The sequence below is a fragment of the Moschus berezovskii genome, chromosome 9 (assembly GCF_049115385.1).
Source record: "Moschus berezovskii isolate FMDL1 chromosome 9, NW_MosBer_1.0, whole genome shotgun sequence".
Taxonomy (NCBI): Eukaryota; Metazoa; Chordata; class Mammalia; order Artiodactyla; family Moschidae; genus Moschus; species Moschus berezovskii.
Window position 1 is genome coordinate 29,144,259 of NC_142468.1, and position 23,162 is coordinate 29,167,420.

Consider the following 23,162-nt stretch of genomic DNA (forward strand, 5'->3'; position numbering starts at 1 on the left):
CTGTCCATGGAGTTCTTCAGGCAAGAATACTGGAGTGTGCAGCCATTTCCTTCTCCAGCGGATCTTCCCAACACAGGGATTGAACCCAAGTATCCTATGTTGCAAATAGATTCTTTACTGTCTGAGCCCTTGCTCTACCTCAGTTAAATTCAAGGGATGAAGGTGATTATCCACCCCAGAATTCTCTGCCACACTTCACTCAACACTATTGCCACATGGCTAGACTACGCACTCCCTAGGCTCAGCCCCACATTTTCAGCTACATTTTCCATATTCCTTTTTCTTAAGTCCTTTTGCCAAGGAATTAATATTGTCCAATCCACACACTCTGCTCAAGCACTTTGAAAACATGGCTTCTATGAGGTCTGAGGAGAGTGTGTGGGTGAATGTGGTAATTAAGTTGTCATCAGCAGGCAACATGGCATAAACAAAAAAACAAGAGTGTTAAACCCAGACAGGCCTGCGTTCAAATCATGCAGTGTCTTATCTTACTATCTGCATAGCTTGGACAAGTTATTCATGTATTCTTAGACTCCATTTGTTTAACTAACAAAAATGGGAACAAATATGCTGCTTCCACAAGATTGTTTTAAGGAGGATAGCTAATGATAAATGTGAAGTCATAAAGTAAGAATTAGGTGTTCAGTAAATTCTAGTTCCCTCTCATGCCCTTGCTGTCAGTATAAACCTAGAGGCAGCAACTGTAGACAGTCAATGATTAAAAGCAATTGCTCAGTGAACTTCCCTGATGGCTCAGTGGTAAAGAATCCGCCTGCCAATGCAGGAGACATGGGTTTGATTCCTGAACCAGGAAGATCCTACATGCCACAGAGCAACTAGCTGAGCCTGCCACAAGTACTGAGCCTGTATTCTAAGGCCCGGGAGCCACAACTATTGGAGCCTGTGTGCCCAAAAGCCCATGCTCTGCAACAAGAGAAGTCACTGCAATGAGAAGCCAACACACCACAACTAGAGGGTAGCCCCTGCTTGCCTCAACTAGAGAAAAGCCAGTGCAACAATTAAGACCCAGCATGGCCATAAATAAATAATTTTTTTTAAGCAATTGCTCAGAGACTTCATATTCCTCAGGGAACTTGACTGAACACTTTTAAAGACTGTATTTATGTAAATCATACTTCACCTAGAACAGTCTTTGGGACTCTGTGGGAGAGGGTGAAGGTGGAATGATTGGAGAGAATGGAATTGTAGCATGTATATTATCATAAGTGACCAGTCCAGGTTCGACGCATAAATTTTCCTCTGTTCATTTCTTTGCATTTGTGCTTTTTTAATAAAATTCTTTTTTAGAAAAAAAAAAAATCATACTTCACTAAATCCAGTTTCAAAACTGGGATACTTGGAAAAAAACTAAACCCAAAATATCTCTAGACTCCTCCTGCTATCTTCTTTTACTAATGGATGTACATCCTCTCTTTTTTTTTTTTTTAACAAGCACCTCTGTTTTCTTAACCAGAAATTGGAGAGTAATTTATTTACAAACTCGAAGAATAAAAAAGACCTTCTTGCAACTGCCAAGATACAGATTTATCTTATGACTATTGCTAGGACCCTTATTTTCAAGGTGAAAAAAATGTTAGTGTGCCATCAAGAATATCGTAGGTTGATTACTGGCTCCTGGCTATTCTCTTTTTTCTATTCTGCAGTCAGTAAAGAGGTACATTAGAAGGAATAAGGGAGTGATTTCAATAAATATTACTAGTTTGTAATTACTCTCAAAAATATATAATACATTGATGACCCAGAAACAAATGAATACACAATATATTTCAAATAGCTCCTGTGTTAGACCCATGGTCTCCCTATTTTCTGTTATTCGCGTGAAACATTTCAATGGTATGAACCAATAAAATGTAAATGCATTCTATAAAACATGATACTGACTCACTCTGATACTTTTTTTTTTCCTATACTCAACGTGGCTGTTGGATCTCTCATTTTTTCTGTGTTAGTGATGTGTGTGTGTGTATTTACCTTTTCTTTGAGATGAAATCTTTTTATAGCACTATTAACAGATTTTACTACACAACTGAGCTTCTCTATGTTTTCTTATGTTTAGGAAGATTTCATTGTATTTTGTTGGCACAAAGGACTTATTTTTCAGTTGCAATTGTAAATCAGAAAATATTTTACAAAAAATTTTTCATTTTTTTTTTCTTGCCTAGAGATACACTATTACTTATCTCATTCCTGTTCTGGTTACATGACTTAAAGATACAATACATAAAACACATTCTAATGCAGTCATTCATGTGCTTGCTTCTTCTCTAGAACAGCTTTTATTTAATATTTTTTATATCACTAATCCCAGGTAATATCATTTTTGCTTCTAATTCTCTAAGCTGTGGATAAACAGTATCTTAAACTTTCTTCTGATAAAGTAAGGTCTAGATTTTCTATACTATATTTTGGATAATTTGGGTCTTAGTCTATATTTTGTATCCTGTATTTAAGATAATTTAACAATGGATGTTGGCATGAGATTGATAAGAATATCAATTATTGATACTGAGGATATCAATATCAATCATTGATAAGAATATCAAAATTTTTTCAAGGTAAAAAAGAAAGTTATTAATATCTCAAGGGAGGTCAGTTTCCACTCTCTATGGTGACAAGGTATCTGATTATAAGTCAGGAACTCTATACATCTGTCTTCTTTCTATGTATGCTAATTCTATTAAGTTATTAAGATAAAGCTTGTATATTATCTCCTTCATAAAACCTCACATTCTAGCCATAACTACTTTCTTCCATCTGCTCAATTCCCATAATCTTGGTTTATCTATCCTGTATGGCACCCATCCTGATCAAAATCATTACATGTTTGTCAACATTGAGAATCTGCCTCAGTAGATTATAAAATTCTTTAGCAACATACCATTTTTAATCTACCGTCTGGATTCTTCACAGTATCAAATATACCACGTTAGATGTATGTTACTAAATGCATGTTCTGTTCAGTTCAATTCAGTCATTCAGTTGTGTCAGAATCTTTGTGACACCATGGACTGCAGCACAACAGGCTTCCCTGTCCATCACCAACTCCTGGAGCTTGCTCAAACTGATGTCCAACCAGTCAGTGACGCTATCCAACCATCTCATCCTCTGTTGTCACCTTCTCTTCCTGCCTTTAATCTTTCCCAGCATAAGGGTCTTTTACAATGAATCACATCTTAACATCATGTGGCCAAAGTATTGGAGATTCAGCTTCAGCATCAGTCCTTTCAATGAATATTCAGGGTTGATTTCCTTTAGGATTGACTAGTTTGATATCCTTACACTCCCAGGGACTCTTAAGAGTCTTCTTCAACACCACAGTTCAAAAGCATCAATTCTTTGGCACTCAACTTTCTTTATAACCAACTCTCACATCCATACATGACTACTGGAAAAACCAGAGCTTTGACTAGATGGACATTGGCTGGCAAAGTAATGTCTCTGCTTTTGAATATGCTGTCTAGGTTGGTCATAACTTTTCTTCCAAGGAACAAGTGTCTTTTAATTTCATGGCTGCAGTCACCATCTGCAGTGATTTTCAGTTCAGTTCAGTTCAGCCGCTCAGTCGTGTCCGACTCTCCCCGACCCCATGAATCACAGCATGCCAGGCCTCCCGATCCATCACCAACTCCCGGAGTTCACTCAAACTCATGTCCACAGAGTCGGTGATGCCATCCAGCCATCTCATTCTCGGTCGTCCCCTTCTTCTCCCGCCCCCAACCTTTCCCAGCATCAGAGTCTTTTCCAGTGAGTCAACTCGTCGCATGAGGTGGCCAAAGTATTGCAGTTTCAGCTTTAGCATCAGTCCTTCCAATGAACACCCAGGATCGATCTCACTTAGAATGGACTGGTTGGATCTCCTTGCAGTACAAGGGACTCTCAAGAGTCTTCTCCAACACCAGTGATTTTGGAGCCCCCAAAATAAAGTCAGTCACTATTTCGATTGTTTCCCCATCTATTTGCCAGAAACAGATGGGACTGGATGCCATGATCTTCGCTTATTGAATGTTGAGTTTAAAGCCAGCTTTTCACTCTCCTCTTTCAATTCCATCCAAAGGCTCTTTAGTTCCTCTTTGCTTTCTGCCATAAGGGTGGGTGGTATCATCTGGCTATCTGAGATAATTGATATTCTCCAGGCAATCTTGGGAATACCAGACCACCTGACCTGCCTCTTAAGAAACCTGTATGCAGGTCAGGAAGCAACAGTCAGAACTGGACATGGAACAACAGACTGGTTCCAAATAGGAAAAGGAGTACGACAAGGCTGTATATTGTCACCTTGCTTATTTAACTTATATGCAGAGTACATCATGAGGAATGCTGGGCTGGAAGAAGCACAAGCTGGAATCAAGATTGCCAGGAGAAATATCAATAACCTCAGATATGCAGATGACACTACCCTTATGGCAGAAAGTTAAGAGGAACCCAAAAGCCTCTTGATGAAAGTGAAAGAGGAGAGTAAAAAGGTTGACTTGAAGCTCAACATTCAGAAAACAAAGATTATGGCATCTGGTCCCATCACTTCATTGGAAATAGATGGAAAAACAGTGGAAACAGTGTCAGACTTTATTTTTTTGGGCTCCAAAATCACTGCAGGTGCTGATTGCAGCCATGAAATTAAAAGACGCTTACTCCTTGGAAAGAAAGCTATGACCAACCTTGATAGTATATTAAAAAGCAGAGACATTACCTTGCCAACAAAGGTCTGTCTACTCAAGGCTATGGTTTTTCCCGTGGTCATGTATGGATGTGAGAGTTGGACTGTGAAGAAGGCTGATCGCCGAAGAATTGATGCTTTTGAACTGTGGTGCTGGAGAAGACTCTTGAGAGTCCCTTGGACTGCAAGGAGATCCAACCAGTCCATTCTAAAGGAGATCAATCCTGGGTGTTCATTGGAAGGACTGATGCTAAAGCTGAAACTGCAATACTTTGTCCACCTCATGCGACAAGTTGACCCACTGGAAAAGACTCTGATGCTGGGAAAGGTTGGGGGCGGGAGGAGAAGGGGACGACAGAGAATGAGATGGCTGGATGGCATCACCAACTCTGTGGACACGTTCAGTTCAGTCGCTCAGTCGTGTCCAACTCTCCACGACCCCATGAATCACAGCACGCCAGGCCTCCCTGTCCATCACTAACTCCCGGAGTTCACTCAAACTCATGTAGACAGAGTCAGTGATGCCATCCAGCCATCTCATTCTCGGTTGTCCCCGTCTCCTCCCGCCCCCAACCTTTCCCAGCATCAGAGTCTTTTCCAGTGAGTCAACTCGTCGCATGAGGTGGCCAAAGTATTGCAGTTTCAGCTTTAGCATCAGTCCTTCCAATGAACACCCAGGATTGATCTCCCTTAGAATGGACTGGTTGGATCTCCTGGCAGTACAAGGGACTCTCAAGAGTCTTCTCCAACACCACAGTTCAAAAGCATCAATTCTTCGGCGATCAGCTTTCTTCACAGTACAACTTTCACATCCATACATGACCACGGGAAAAACCATAGCCTTGAATAGACGGACCTTTGTTGGCAAGGTAATGTCTCTGCTTTTTAATATACTATCAAGGTTGGTCATAACTTTCCTTCCAAGGAGTAAGCGTCTTTTAATTTCATGGCTGCAATCAGCATCTGCAGTGATTTTGGAGCCCAAAAAAATAAAGTCTGACACTGTTTCCCCTGTTTCCCCATCTATTTCCCATGAAGTGATGGGACCAGATGCCATGATCTTTCTTTTCTGAATGTTGAGCTTCAAGCCAACATTTTCACTCTCCTCTTTCACTTTCATCAAGAGACTTTTTAGTTCCTCTTCACTTTCTGCCATAAGGGTAGTGTCATCTGCATATTTGAGGTTATTGATATTTCTCCCGGCAATCTTGATTCTCAAGAGACAGTTCAGGTGGTCTGGTATTCCCATCTCTTTCAGAACGTTCCACAGTTTATTGTGATCCACACAGTCAAAGGCCTTGGCATAGTCAATGAAGCAGAAATAGATATTTTTCTGGAACTCTCTTGCTTTCTCCATGATCCAGCGGATGTTGGCAATTTGATCTCTGGTGCCTCTGCCTTTTCTAAAACCTGCTTGAACATCCGGGAGTTCACGGTTCACATATTGTTGAGGCCTGGCTTGGAGAATTTTGAGCATGTCTTTACTAGCATGTGAGATGAGTGCAATTATGCGGTAGTTTGAGCATTCTTTGGCATTGCCTTTCTTTGGGATTGGAATGAAGACTGACTTTTTCCAGTCCTGTGGCCACTGCTGAGTTTTCCAAATTTGCTGGCATATTGAGTGCAGCACTTTCACAGCATCATCTTTCAAGATTTGAAATAGTTCAACTGGAATTCCATCACCTCCACTAGCTTTGTTCGTAGTGATGCTTTCTAAGGCCCACTTGACTTCACATTCCAAGATGTCTGGCTCTAGGTGAGTGATCACATTATCGTGACTATCCTGGTCGTGAAGATCTTTTTTGTACAGTTCTTCTGTGTATTCCTGCCACCTCTTCTTAATATCTTCTGCTTCTGTTAGGTCCATACCATTTCTGTCCTTTATCGAGCCCATCTTTGCATGACATGTTCCCTTGGAATCTCTAATTTTCTTGAAGAGATCTCTTGTTTTTCCTATTCTGTTGTTTTCTTCTATTTCTTTGCACTGATCGCTGAGGAAGACTTTCTTATCTCCTTGCTATTCTTTGGAACTCTGCATTCAGATGCTTGTATCTTTCCTTTTCTCCTTTGCTTTTCGCTTCTCTTCTTTTCACAGCTATTTGTAAGGCCTCCTCAGACAGCCATTTTGCTTTTTTGCATTTCTTTTCCATGGGGATGGTCTTGGTCCCTGTCTCCTGTACAATGTCACGAACCTCCGTCCAGAGTTCATCAGGCACTCTATCTATCAGATCTAGTCCCTTAAATCATTTCTCACTTCCACTGTATAATCACAAGGGATTTGATTTAGGTCATATATGAATGGTCTAGTGGTTTTCCCTACTTTCTTCAATTTCAGTCTGAATTTGGCAATAAGGAGTTCATGATCTGAGCAACACTCACCTTCTGGTCTTGTTTTTGCTAACTGTATACAGCTTCTCCATCTTTGGCTGCAAAGAATATAATCAATCTGATTTTGGTGTTGACCATCTGGTGATGTCCATGTGTAGAGTCTTCTCCTGTGTTGTTGGAAGAGGGTGTTTGCTATGACCAGTGCGTTCTCTTGACAAAACTCTATTAGCCTTTGCCCTGCTTCATTCTGTACTCCAAGGCCAAATTTGCCTGTTACTCCAGGTGTTTCTTGACTTCCTACTTTTCATTCCAGTCCCCTATAATGAAAAGGACATCTTTTTTGGGTGTTAGTTCTAAAAGATCTTGTAGGTCTTCATAGAACCATTCAACTTTGGCTTCTTCAGCATTACTGGTTGGGGCATAGACTTGGATTACTGTAATACTGAATGGTTTGCCTTGGAAACGAACAGAAATCATTCTGTCGTTTTTAAGATTGCATCCAAGTACTGCATTTTGGACTCTTTTGTTGACCATGATGGCTACTCCATTTCTTCTAAGGGATTCCTGCCCACAGTAGTAGATATAATGGTCATCTGAGTTAAGTTCACCCATTCCAGTCCATTTTAATTCACTGATTCCTAGGATGTCTATGTTCACTCTTGCCATCTCCTGTTTGACCACTTCCAATTTGCCTTGATTCATGGACCTAACATTCCAGGTTCCTATGCAATATTGCTCTTTACAGTACCAGACCTTGTTTCTATCACTGGTCACATCCACAACTGGGTATTGGTTTTGCTTTTGCTCCATCCCTTCATTCCTTCTATAGTTATTTCTCCACTGATCTCCAGTAGCATACTGGGCACCTACCGACCTGGGGAATTCCTCATTCAGTATCCTATCATTTTGCCCTTTGATACTGTTCATGGGGTTCTCAAGGCAAGTATACTGAAGTGGTTTGCCATTCCCTTCTCCAGTGGACTACATTCGGCTGTGGTCCATGTAATCAGATCAACTAGTTTCCTGTGATTATGATTTCAGTGTGTCTGCCCTCTGATGGCCCCTCGCAATACCTACCGTCTTATTTGGGTTTCTCTTACCTTGGGCGTGGGATATCTCTTCACAGCTGCTCCAAGAAAGTGCAGCCGCTGCACCTTACCTTGGACGAGGGGTATCTCCTCAAGGCCACCCCTCCTGACCTTGAACGTGGAGTAGCTCCTCTGGCGCTCCTGCGCCTGCGCAGCCACCACCTATTGGATGTGGGGTAGCTCCTCTCGGCTGCCGGCCCTGGCCTCAGGCGTGGGGTTGCTCCCCACGGCCGCACCTCTGTGCGTGGTCGGTTGCGCTGCGGCGGCATCCCTCGCGTTTGCTCCAGGAGTTTGAGTGAACTCCGGGGGTTGGTGATGGACAGGGAGGCCTGGCATGCTGTGATTCATGGAGTCGCGGAGAGTCGGAAACGACTGAGCGACTGAACTGAACTGAGGCAATCTTGATTCCAGCTTGTGTTTCCCATGATGTACTCTGCATAGAAACAGAATAAATAAACAGGGTGTTTATTAAATAAACAGGGTTACAATATACAGCCTTGATGTGCTCCTTTCCCAAGTTGTAACCAGTCTGTTGTTCCAGGTTCAGTTCTAACTGTTGTTTCTTGACCTGTAAACAGATTTCTCAGGAGACAGGTAAGGTGATCTGGTATTCCCAACTCTTTAAGAATTTTCCACAGTTTGTTGTGATCCACACAGTCAAAGGCTTTGGCATAGTCAATAAAGAGAAATAGATGTTCTTCTCGAATTCTGTTGCTTTTACTATGATTCAACAGATGTTGGCAATTTTATTTCTGGTTCCTCTGCCATTTCTAAATCCAGCATGAACATCTGGAGGTTCTGGGTTCACGTATTTTTGAAGTCTAACTTGGAGAATTTTGAACATTACTTTACTAGCATGTGGGATGAGTGTAATAGTGCAGTAGTTTGAACATTCTTTGGCATTGGAATAAAAACTGACCTTTTCCAGTCCTGTAGCCACTGATGAGTTTTCCAAATTTCCTGGCATATTGAGTGCAGTCCTTTCACAGCATCATCTTTTAGGATTTGAAATAGCTCAACTGGAATTCCATCACCTCCACTAGCTTTGTTTATAGTGATGCTTCCTAAGACCCACTTGACTTCACATTCCAAGATGTCTAGCTCTTTAGGTGAGTGATCACACCATCGTGATTATCTGGGTCATGAAGATCTTTTTTGTATTGTTCTTTTGTATATTCTCACCACCTTTTTGTAATATCTAGAAAAGGAAATGGCACCTCACCCCAGTATTCTTGCCTGGAAAATCTCATGGATAGAGGAACCTGGCAGGCTACAGTTCATGGGGTCGCAAAGAGTCAGGCATGACTGAGTGACTTCACTTTCTTTCTTTCTTAATATCTTCTGCTTCTGTTAGGTCCATACCATTTCTGTCCTTTATTTTGCCCAACTTTTCATGAAATATTCCCTTGGTATCTTTAATTTTCTTGAAGAGATCTCTAATTTTTCCCATCCTATTGCCTTCCTCTATTTCTTTGCATTGATCACTGAGGAAGGCTTTCTTAACTCATCTTACTATTCTTTGGAATCTGCATCCAGATGGGTATATCTTTCCTTTTCTCCATTGTCTTTCACTTCTCTTCATTTCTCAGCTATTTATAAGGCCTCCACAGACAGCCATTTTGCTTTTTTGCATTTAATTTTCTTGGCGATGGTCTTAATCACTGCCTCCTGTACAATGCCATGAACCTCCATCCATAGTTCTTCAGGCACTCTGTCAGATCTAATCCCTTGAATATATTTCTCACTTCCACTGTATAATCATAAAGGATTTGATTTAGGTCATACATGAATGGTCTAGTGGTTTTCCCTACTTCCTTCAATTTAACTCTGAATTTGGCAATAAGGAGTTCATGATCTGAGCCACAGTCAGCCCCTGGTCTTGTTTTTGCTGACTGTATAGCACTTTGGTATTTAGCATCTGGTGAATGGATAAATGGGTGAGTAAAGCATTTTAGGTAGATTTTTTTTCTAATAAGGTGATATTTGTAAACTATTTTAAGCATAAAAAACATGACATTTCAAGTTATTCTTATAGTAATTATTCAAATGCCTATTATTAATTGTCCAGGCAAATATAACCAATATAAATGCCAGATCTCTCAAGACTCATTTTCAGTATGTCACATTTTTAAAAATATGTGTCTGATTATTCAGACTGTGAAGAAAATTATGAAATTTTATTATACCCTGAAGAGTGTCACAAGAGTTTTACACAGTACATCATGTAATAAGAGTTCCTAAAATACTCTAGATATTTATTTCCCATCCATAATTTCTATTAAGAACTTTTTATTTTCTCCATGGAGTTCTTTCACAATTAGGACTACCAAACTACATAGTTAGAGAACTTATGTGCAACATTATCTATATGAAAACGTTCGTTTGGAACTGTGCCACATACCACCTGATCATCCATTTACATCATGCCTGCAGTGATGCTTTTCCACAATCATTTATACCTTTTCTATGTCATAGTACTTGTGCACAAAATCCTTATACATGACTCAGCCATCTGCAACCCCTGAGAAATTCAGTTCCTTGAGTAATCAGCTTTTCTCTTGAGATTTTATGTCCTTTGCAATTCTGGTGAATAAGTGTCTCTACTTAAAAGAAAAAACTCAATTACAAGCAACATTCAACAAAAATATTCCAGGTTTGCTTTCTGACCCTAAGCCAGAATAACTAATTCATTCATTTACTCAATACCTGAAAACCTACCAGATGTAGAAAACTATACGATATGAAGAAAATAAAATAATAGCCAAACAAATAAATATATAGGCTAAGTGCTGTTAGAAAAATAGGCAAGTGCTGATATAGAGATATAGAAGAATGAATTCCTCAGAACATGAAGGTCAGATAAAGCATTAGGAAAACTTTATTTATTTAACAAGTATTTAATGAGTCAGGTGTGGTCCTCGGTGCTCATGCTACAAAGGTGAGAAAATAAAATCTGGTTCTTGACCCATCTGATGAAAAGTTCTCTAGGTGAGCTTCTGAGAGAATTAGTAAGGGTTCAACTCAAGGAGTCTGGACTTTATCCCAAGGGAAATGTGGGATTTATTATTGGTTTTAATGGTTTCAAGATTGTAAGGTTGACAAAATGCGGCCCACTGGAGAAGGGAATGGCAAACCACTTCAGTATTCTTGCCTTGAGAATCCCATGAACAGTATGAAAAGGCAAAAAATAGAACACTGAAAGATGAACTCCCCAGGTCAGTAGGTGCCAAATATGCTACTGGAGATGAGTGGAGAAATACCTCCAGAAAGAAAGAAGAGATGGAGCCAAAGCAAAAACAACACCCAGGTGTGGATGTGATTGGTGATACAAACAAAGTCCAATGCTGTAAAGAGCAATATTGCATAGGGACCTGGAATGTTAAGTCCATGAATCAAGGCAAAGTGGAAGTGGCCAGACAGGAGGTGGCAAGAGTGAACATAGACATTCTAGGAATCAGCAAACTAAGATGGATTGGAATGGGTGAATTTAACTCAGAAGACCATTATATCTACTACTGTGGGCAAGAATCCCTTAGAAGAAATGGAGTAGCCATCATGGTCAACAAAAGAGTCCGAAATGCAGTACTTGGATGCAATCTCAAAAACGACAGAATGATCCCTGTTCATTTCCAAGGCAAACCATTCAATATCACGGTAATCCAAGTCTATGCCCCAACCAGTAATGCTGAAGAAGCTGAAGTTGAACAGTTCTGTGAAGACCTACAAGACCTTCTAGAGCTAACACCCAAAAAAGGATGTGCTTTTCATTATAGGGGACTGGAATACAAAAGTAGGAAGTCAAGAAACACCTGGAACAACAGGCAAATTTGGCCTTGGAGTACAGAATAAAGCAGGGCAAAGGTTAATAGAGGTTTGCCAAGAGAACGCACTGGTCATAGCAAATACCCTCTTCTAACAACACAAGAGAAGACTCTACACATTCACATCACCAGATGATCAACACTGAGATCAGATTGATTATATTCTTTGCAGTCATAGATGGAGAAGCTCTATACAGTCAGCAAAAACAAGACCGGGAGCTGACTGTGGCTCAGACCATGAACTCCTTATTGCCAAATTCAGAGTGAAACTGAAGAAAGTAGGGAAAACCAATAGACCATTCAGGTGACCTAAGTCAAATCCCTTTTTATTATACAGTGGCAGTGAGAAATAAATCCAAGGGATTAGATCTGATAGACAGTGCCTAATGAACTATGGATGGAAGTTCATGACATTGTACAGGAGACAGGGATCAAGACCATCCCCAAGAAAAAGAAATGCAAAAAGCAAAATAGCTGTCTGAGAAGGCCTTATAAATAGCTATGAAAAGAAGAGAAATAAAACACAAAGGAGAAAAGGAAAGATATACTCATTTGAATGCAGAGTTCCAAAGAATAGCAAGGAGAGATGAGAAAGCCTTCCTCAGTGATCTGTGCAAAGAAAAGAGGAAAACAATAGAATGGGAAAGATTAGAGACCTCTTCAAGAAAATTAGAGATACCAAGGGAACATTTCATGCAAAGATGGGCTCAATAAAGGACAGAAACTGTATGGACCTAACAGAAGCAGAAAATATTAAGAAGAGCTGGCAAGAATACACAGAACTGTACAAAAAAGATCTTCATGACCCAGATAATCATGATGGTGTGATCACTCACCTAGAGCCAGACATCCTGGAATGTGAAGTCAAATGGGCCTTAGGAAGCATCACTATGAATAAAGCTAGTGGAGGTGATGGAATTTCAGTTGAGCTATTTCAAATCCTGGAAGATGATGCTGTGAAAGTACTGCACTCAATATGCCAGCAAATTTGGAAAACTCAGCAGTGACCACAGGACTACAGCAGGTCAGTTTTCATTCCAATCCCAAAAAAGGCAAAGCCAAAGAATGCTCAAAGTACCATATAATAACACTCATCTCACACGCTAGTAAAGTAATGCTCAAAATTCTCCAGGCCAAGCTTCAACAGTACATGAGCCATGAATTTCCAGATGTTCAGGCTGGATTTAGAAACGGCAGAGGAACCAGAGATCAAATTGCCAACATCTGTTGGATCATGGAAAAAGCGAGAGAGTTCCAGAAAAACATCTATTTCTGCTTTATTGACTATGCCAAAGCCTTTAACTGTGTGGATCACCACAAACTATGGAAAATTCTGAAAGAAATGGGAATACCAGACCACCTGACCTGCCTCTTGAAAAATCTGTATGCAGGTCAGAAGCAACAGTTAGAACTGGACATGGAACAACAGACTGGTTCCAAATAGGGAAAGAAATACATCAAGACTGTATATTGTAACCCTGCTTCTTTAACTTATTTGCAGTGTACATCATGAGAAATGCTGGCATGGATGAAGCACAAGATGGAATCAAGATTGCTGGGAGAAATATCAATAACCTCAGATGTGCAGTTGACACCACCTTTATGGCAGAAAGCAAAGCAGAACTAAAAAGCCTCTTGATGAAAGTGAAAGAGGAGAGTGAAAAAGCTGGCTTAAAACTCAGCATTCAGAAAACTAAGATCATGGCATCTGGTCCCATCATTTCATAGCAAATAGATGGGGAAACAGTGGAAACAGCGTCAGACTTTATTTTTGGGGGCTCCAAAATCACTGAAAATGGTGATTGCAGCCATGAAATTAAAAGATCCTTGCTTCTTGGAAGAAAATTTATGACCAAGCTAGACAGCATATTAAAAAGCAGAGACATTACTTTGCCAACAAAGGTCCGTCTAGTCAAGGCTATGGTTTTTTCCGTGGTCATGTATGGATGTGAGAGTTGGACTAAAAAGAAGACTGAGTGCCGAAGAATTGATGCTTTTGAACTGTGGTGCTGGAGAAGACTCTTGAGAGCATTTTAGACAGCAAGGAGGTCCAACCAGTCCATGTTAAAGGAAATTAGTTATGAATATTCATTGGAAGTTCTGATGCTGAAGCTGAAACTCCAAACTTTGGCCAGCTGATGCAAAGAACTGTCTCTTTTGAAAAGACCCTAATGCTGTGAATGATTGAAGGCACAAAGAAAAGGGGAGGACAGAGGATGAGTTGGTTGGATGGCATCACCAACTCAATAGACATGAGTATGAGTAAGCTCCAGGAGTTCGTACTGGACACAGAAGCATGGGGTACTGCGGTCCATAGGATCACAAAGAGTTGGACATGACTGAGCAACTGAACTGAACTGAACTAGCAATTGAACAACAAATTAAAAACATTATAATAGCAAGAGAAATACTGAAGCTAAAGAATACAACAAATGACATGAGAAATGTAGTACAGAACACTGAGAGCATAGTTTATCAATTAGAAGAAAGACTAAACAAATTCAGAGACACGTCATTTGAACTTTTCTAGTCAGAGTTTTGGAGAAGGAAATGGCAACCCACTCCAGTGTTCTTGCCTGGAGAATCCCAGGGATGGGGGAGCCTGGTGGGCTTCCGTCTATGGGGTCACACAGAGTCGGACACGACTGAAGTGACTTAGCAGCAGCAGTCAGAGAATAGTGCTTCCTTGGTATCTCAGTGGTAAAGAAACTGCATGCATTGCGGGAGACCTGGGTTCAGTCTCTGTGTTGGGAAGGTCCCCTGGAAGAGGGCATGGCAACCCACTCCAGCATTCTTGCCTGGAGAATTCCATGGACAGAGGAGCCTAGTGGGCTACAGTCTATAGGGTCACACAGAATTGGACACAACTGCAGCAGCAGCAGAGAACAAAAGAAAAGTAGAAGACTACCTAAAGCATGGCATTCCATGAAAACAAATCCTTATTTTCAACTTACTAATTGCATCCTTTTGGACAAGTTACTTACCTCTGTCTCAGTTTTTCCTATATAAAGTGGACATAATAATGTAGTTCAGTTAGTTCAGTCGCTTAGTTGTGTCCAACTCTTTGCGACCCCATGAACCACAGCACGCCAGGCCTCCCTGTCCATCACCAACTCCCAGAGTTCACTCAAACTCATGTCCATCGAGTCGATGATGCCATCCAGCCATCTCATTCTCTGTCGTCCACGTCTCCTCCTACCCCCAATCCCTCCTAGATTCAGACTCTTTTCCAGTGAGTCAATTCGTCGCATGAGGTGGCCAAAGTATTGCAGTTTCAGCTTTAGCATCAGTCCTTCCAATGAACACCCAGGATTGATCTCCTTTAGAATGGACTAGTTGGATTTCCTTGCAGTCCAAGGGACTCTCAAGAGTCTTCTCCAGCACCACAGTTCAAAAGCATCGATTCTTCGGCGATCAGCTGTCTTCACAGTCCAACTCTCACATCCATACACGACCACGGGAAAAACCATAGCCTTGACTAGATGGACCTTGGTTGGCAAAGTAATGTCTCTGCTTTTTAATATGCTATCTAGGTTAGTCATAACTTTCCTTCCAAGGAGTAAGCGTCTTTTATTTCATGGCTGCAATCAGCATCTGCAGTGATTTTGGAGCCCAAAAAAATAAAGTCTGACACTGTTTCCACTGTTTCCCCATCTATTTCCCATGAAGTGATGGCACCAGATGCCATGATCTTAGTTTTCTGAATGTTGAGCTTCAAGCCAACCTTTTCATTCTCCTCTTTCACTTTCATCAAGAGGCTTTTGAGTTCCTCTTCACTTTCTGCCATAAGGGTAGTGTCATCTGCATATCTGAGGTTATTGATATTTCTCCTGGCAATCTTGATTCCAGCTTGTGCTTCTTCCAGCCCAGTGTTCCTCATGATGTACTCTGCATATAAGTTAAATAAGCAGGGTGACAATATACAACCTTGATGTACTCCTTTTTCTATTTGGAACCAGTCTGTTGTTCCATGTCCAGTTCTGACTGTTGCTTCCTGACCTGCATACAGGTTTCTCAAGAGGCAGGTCAGGTGGTCTGGTATTCCCATCTCTTTCAGAATTTTCCACAGTTTATTGTGATCCACACAGTCAAAGGCTTTGGCATAGTCAATGAAGCAGAAATAGATGTTTTTCTGGAACTCTCTTGCTTTCTCCATGATCCAGTGGATGTTGGCAATTTGATCTCTGGTGCCTCTGCCTTTAAGTTTGTCTCAAAGGTTAACATTCCTAGAATAATATTTGTTCATAGAGTAAGCTCTAAAAACATTAGCTACAATTATTATTTTAATATAATTATAATTATATTGTTTAAAAAGTTTTGGATTTTAAAAGTTTCTATTGCTTAACCAAAATTAAACAAAAGAAATCTGAAATACATATCTCAGTTCCCACCATTGTAAGTGTGGTGAGGACTAGAGAATATGTTGTAAATTATGATGGCAAGCCTGTGCCTCATAACAAGAAGTGAAGGCTCAACTTTAGCTTCATGGAAAACCTTTAATTTAGGATGTAAATGCCATATATATGTTATAGTTGTAGACAGAGTACTGGTTTAGTCCTTAGGAGCAAAACTTTCCACCACTAAGAATTTTCTCAAAGCCTCTGTGGATTCAAGTTTTAACATCAATAATGAAATCAACTACTGATACTTCATTCATATCGGGTTATTGTCTTGGTTTACTATCACTAAGTGAAAAACTAGCTCATGAGTCAATACTAGAAATGGCTCATGAATCCTTTGATTTTCCATCAGGCTGGATGACTCAATTGGCTAGAACCTTTGCCGTGTTTAAATCTTTATAATTGTGTGCTAACTAACTGAAGTGGTTTTGGCCCAAAACAATCTAACAGGAAATGGCCAACTAAGAATAAAAAAATACCCCTAACAATTGCAAATGATTAAAAGTAAATAGGTTGACAACACTACCATTTCCAAGAGGTAATTCAAAGCTTGTATTCATCTGTTTAAAATGGAATCAAATTAATTCCCCTGACTTCCTACCACAATTGAATTCCAAAGGCTGAAGAATTGATACTTTCAAACTGTGATGCTGGAGAAGACTTTTGAGAATCCCTAGGACTTCAAGGAGATCAAACCAGTAAATCCTAAATGAAATCAACCCTGAATATTCATTGGAAGGACTGATGTTGAAGCTGAAACTCCAATACTTTGGCCCCCTGATCCAAAGAGCCAACTCATTAGAAAAGACCCTGATAATGGGAAATAGAGAAGGCAGGAGAAGAAGGGGACAACGGAGGAGATGGTTGGATGAAATCACCGACTCCATGGATTAGTTTGAGCAAGCTCCAGGAAATGGTAAAGGACAATGGAGCCTTGTCTGCTTTGGCTGACCTAATTGAATATAGCTCCTACTTGGACCTCAAAACATGTCTGTTTACTTTTCCCTTTGTCTCTCTTGGATGTGACCTCTGACCTCTTTGGCTGTTATAGTCCCCTATTGTCTGGGTAAACTTCTATCCTCATTTGTTCTGGCCAAAAACTTTTCCTAAAGTGACACAGTTAAGAGCGTCTTCTTTATAAAATAGACTATATGAACTTAAATAAAATAAAATTTATCTTTCACAAAATGGATCACTCTAATTTTATATGGCAGCCTACACTTCCTAACTAGATTTAGACAAGGAGAAGGCAATGGCAAGCCACTCCAGTACTCTTGCCTAGAAAATCCCATGGATGGAGAAGCCTGGTAGGCTGCAGTCCATGGGGTTGCTAAGGGTCAGACACGACTGAGCAACTTCACTTTCACTTTTCACTTTCACACATTTGAGAAGGAAATGGCAACCCACTCCAGTGTTCTTGCCTGGAGAATCCCAGGGACGGGGGAGCCTGGTGGGCTTCTGTCTATGGGGTCGCACAGAGTCGGACACAACTGAAGTGACTTAGCAGCAGCAGCAGCAGACTTAACCCTAAGTAAGATAGTTTGTAGCAAAAATATCCATGTTACCAACAGAAATCCAGTTATACAAGTAGTTGTTTTGATAAGAGCATTTTCTATAATGATTACATCTGTAAAAACTAATTCTTTCATATTTTACAACTATACTGTTCTTAGAAAAAAAAATGTACAGGCAGGAAGTGAAGCAGTTAAAAAAGCTTGCACAGTGTGTTGAAAGAATTGAGCATGGACTCTGGATTCAAACTACCTATGTCAATGAATGTCTTTTTTTAGACACTATGCTTTAGTAACTTTAGGAAAGTTGCTTTGTCTATTCTTATTTCTTCATCTAAACCTCTTAGTGTACTTGTATTGAATGAGATTAAAAGATGCAAATTGCTTAAATTTATGACCAGAACAAATTTAAGTGCTCCATTAATGTTAAAAAAAAAAAAACTAACATTTTCTGAACACTTATTCTGATTCAGGTACTCTTCTATGTACTTCTCATATTTTAATTCAGCTACTTCTCACAATGATCCTATAAAATTGGTGTTGTTATTCCTACATTAGAGATGATAACCCTTAGGCACTTGTGTGTTCTCAGTCATGTCCAACTCTTTGCAGTCCCCTGGACTATAACCCACCAGGCTCCTTGGGCCATGGGATTTTCCAGGCAAGAATACTGGAATGGGTTGCCATTCGCTTCTGCAGGGGATGTTCCTGACCCAGGGATCGAACTTGGATCTCCTTCATTGCAAGTGGATTTTTTACTACTGAGTCACCTGGGAAACCCAACCCTTAGGCACAGAGAAGCTAGTTAATTTCGTACACGATAGAAGTGGATGTTTAACTTGTGCTTCTGAGGCTTCCTGAATCCATAGTCTTAACTGTTCCACAATACTGACCTGACTATTGACTAATGTTAATTGTCTTTATTATTCCAATTTCTAGATCTTTATTTTTGGAAAAAATAAATTTCTAAACTCTCTGCAGTCTATTTCATTACAGTTTTGGGGTCTCTGCAACTTCATTAGAATAGCATTTTCATCATTGACTTTCACTCTTCTCTTGCCTTTCTAATTCACTGACTTCCTTCGCTTTGGTATCTACTTGTACTATAGATAGTGTGCAGATCCAGGTCTTGTTTGGGGAGGGTCAGTGCTACTTAATCAGTGAAACTGTAAGTCCCTTAACAGTCAAGAACATAGGAATCACAAGTGCTGCCCTGAGAACACATCATGGGCTCCATAATATTTTCAGAGAGATGATTACATAACTAATGACTTCAGTTTATTTTAAATACAATGTAAGAGGTTTGAAGCCTCTTATGAATACAGAAAAGCTATCCCAATGAATTATTTAGTATATCTTCTGATGAGGTTTATAGAGAATCTAGCTTTTCCTAATTTCTGCTCTGGTTAAGTAATAAAGAACAAATTGATCTTTATGTAATGGTATAAATTTGAATTCAGTCATGCCTAGAATACTATCCCAACCCTGGCTCTGATTCTGTCCCTTCGGTGCCAAAGGAACCCAGAAAGTATAGACACTCCAGGAATTCTGACAGTCTAAATTATTCCAATCATCTAGTACGGTCTGCTGACACAATGAGGTCATGTAAACTCAGGCTATGCACTCTGATGCTTGCTTACTAGGCTGTCTTTAATTCACAAAAAGGTAATTTATTCATTAGGAAAAATTCAGCTGAAACTGGAGCATTTTCACTGATAACAGCACTTGAGGGTGACAAGTCAGAGAGGTTTGTAGTTTCTTAGCACCAGAACTGGGTGTTACAGAACTTTCTCTTACTTATTGATAGCTTAGCTAGACTTTTCTTATTAATGATGGAAGAACATATCATCATGTGTATTGAACAACCTGAATGTAATAATCTTTAATCACATTAGATGGTTTTTACTTGTGATGCCATCTTGACAGTGTGGATAGGACTCAAATCTCATTTTTTTCTTAGTGAGGATTTCTATTTTTAGCATTTTTTCAAACCAAGGGACAGAAGGGCAATGGATTTTCTCTGACAGATATGAGATATTTGTTCTAGAATAAATTATAAGTGGATGACTATAGTAAATTTTTTCTTTTTTTTTAATTGAAGTACAGCTGATTTATAAAGTGTTAATTACTGCTTTATAGCAAAATTACTCATTTAAATAGATATATACATTCTTTGTCATATTTTTTTCTATTATCACAGGATATTGAATATAATACTATGCTATACAGTAGGACCTTGTTGTTTAAATATTCTATACACACCAGTTTGCATCTGATAATACCAAATTTCCAATCTATCCTTCCCTTACCCACCTCCCCCTAGGCAACCATAAGTGAGTTCTCTATTTCTATGAGTCCATTTCTGTTCTGTAGGTAGATTTACTTGTGCCAAAGTTTAGATTCCACATATAAGTGATATCATATGGTGTTTGTCTTTCTCTTTCCGACTTACTTCACCTAGTATGACAATCTCTAGTGGCATCCATATTGCTACAAATGTCTTTTCACTCCTTATTAGGGCAGAGTAGTGTATATGTACCAAATCTTCTTTATCCATTCACTTGTTGATGGACATTTATCCATGTCTTAGCTATTGCGAGTATGGACATAGGGGTGCATGTATTTTTTTGAATTACAGTTTTGTCTGAATATATGTTCAGGAGTGGGGTTGCTGAATCATGCAGTAATTCTATTTTTAGCTTTCTCCATACTGCTTTCCACAATGGCTGCAAAAACTTACATTCTCACCAACAGTATAGGTGGGATCCCTTTTCTCCACATCTATCAGTTCAGTCAGTTCAGTTCAGTCACTCAGTCGTGTCCGACTCTTTGCGACCCCATGAATCACAGCACACCAGGCCTCCCTGTCCATCACCAACTTCCAGAGTTCACTCAAACTCATGTCCACAGAGTCGGTGATGCCATCCAGCCATCTCATTCTCCGTCGTCCCCTTCTCCTCCCGCCCCCAACCTTTCCCAGCATCAGAGTCTTCTCCACATCTATAGGCAATCTTAATTCAAGAAGGTCAATTAAGAAATTAGAAGTGCTTCCTTCTCTACTAAATATCCTATCTCCTAAATATCACTAGTCCTATTTGCATGTGGTAAAAGCAATGTTCTGCAATATTCAAGTTCAAGATATATATGAGAGTAAAATGGTTCATTTTAAACCACATATAGGGCACCACTGCCTATTAGAATGTGAATTATAAGAAAAGAAAGAAAGGAAGAAAGTGGAGTTGCTCAGTCGTGTCCAACTCTTTGAAACCCCATGGACTATAGCCTACCAGGCTACTCCATCCATGGGATTTTCCAGGCAATAATACTGGAGTGGGCTGCCATTTCCTTCTCCAGGGATCTTCCTGACCCAGGGATCGAACCCTGGTCTCCCGCATTGTAGACAGACACTGTACCATCTGAGCCACCAGGGAAGTCCTGTAAATTATAAAACTTACTATTAAATAGCCAGTAGTGCTGGAGTTTTTATAAAGTAGGAAAATAATTCTCTCATACTGTATCCCCAAATCAGTAAACATTATATTATTTACTGATAAATGTATTGCCAGACTTTGTAAAATACAAAGTCATAATCCTAAATCATAATCCCATAATCTAGTCATAATCCCAAGAGAGAAGACATTGGGAAACAATTTTCTATTCAGTTATTAAATAACAGAAAATAGCAGGGTCATTGCTAATCCTAGTGTAAACTGCTTAGAAGTATTATCCATCTGACTGGATATATAGAAGTGGTCAGAAGACTACAGACTCAGACCTAGACATCTACTGTGTGAGTGCTAAGTCACATGTCTGACTCTTTGCAACCCTGTGGACTACAGCCTGCCAGGCTCCTCTGTCCATGGAATTCTCCAGGACAGAACGGAGTGGGTTGCCACGTCCTCCTCCAGGGAATGTTCTCAACCCACAGATCAAACCTGTGTCTCTTACATCTTCTGCATTGGAAAGTGGGTTCTTTACCACTAGCACCACCTTGCATGTGTACAAATAAGGGTTGGTAAGTTTATTAAGTCAGATGAAATTTATATTCTATATGAGTTTGACTAGACTGAGGAAAATACTTCTCATTTGGGAAAGAAAGAATTGTAGAGACCATTTGGCACTAATTGAAACCAAGTTAAATGTCCTGCCTGTTTTCAAAGCATTTCTTTCAAGAGAATACATTAAAAGGATCTAAAACATTAAATATGAAGTCACTATTTCCCAGAGTAAGGTCTCTTATAGAGAAAGAATTTAAGAGCCTGGACTTCCCTGGTGGCTCAGAAGGTAAAGAATCTGCCTGCAATGCAGGAGACCCAGGTCCAATCCCTGGGTCAGGAAGATCCCCTGGAGAAGGGAATGGCAGCCCATTCCAGTGTTTTTGCCTAAAGAATTCCATGGGCAAAGGAACCCGGTGGCTTACAGTCCATGGGGTCGCAAAAAGTCGGATGTGACTGAATGACTAGCGCTTAAGAGCCAGGAGAATTATAAAATTACCATATTTCAGTTCAGTTCATTTACTCAGTTATGTCCACCTCTTTGTGACCCCATGGACTGCAGCACACCAGGTTCCCCTGTCCATCACCAACACCTGGAGCTTGCGCAGACTCATGTCCTTCGAGTCAGTGACGCCATCCAACCACCTCATCCTCTGTCGTCCCCTTCTTCTCCTGCCTTCAATAATCTTTCCCAGCAAAAGGGTCTCTTCAAATGGCTCAGTTCTTTCCATCAGGTGGCCAAAGTATTGGAGTTTCAGCTTCAACATCAGTCCTTCCAATGAATATTCAGGACTGGTTTCCTTTAGGATTGACTGATTTGATCTCCTTGCAGTCCAAGGGACTCTCAAGAATCTTCTCCAACACCACAGTTCAAAAACATCAATTCTTCGGCTCTCAGCTTTCTTTATACATGACTTTATACACATCCATACACGACTACTGGAAAAACCATAGCCTTGACTATACAGACCTTTGTTGGCAAAGTAATGTCTCTGCTTTCTAATATGCTGTCTAGGTTGGTCATAACTTTTTTTCCAAGAAGCAAGCATCTTTTAATTTCATGTCTGCAGTCACCATCTGCAGTGATTTTGGAGTCCCAAAAATAAAGTCTCTCACTGTTTCCATTGTTTCCCCATCTATTTTCCTTGAAGTGGTGGGACCAGATGCCATGATCTTAGTTTTCTGAATGTTGAGTTTTAAGTAAGTTTTTCCCTCTCTTTAACTTTCATCAAGGGGCTTTTAAGTTCCTCTTTCCTTTCTGCCATAAGGGTGGTGTCATCTGTTTATCTGAGGTTATTATATTTCTCCCAGATATCTTGATTCCAGCTTGTGCTTCAATCAGCC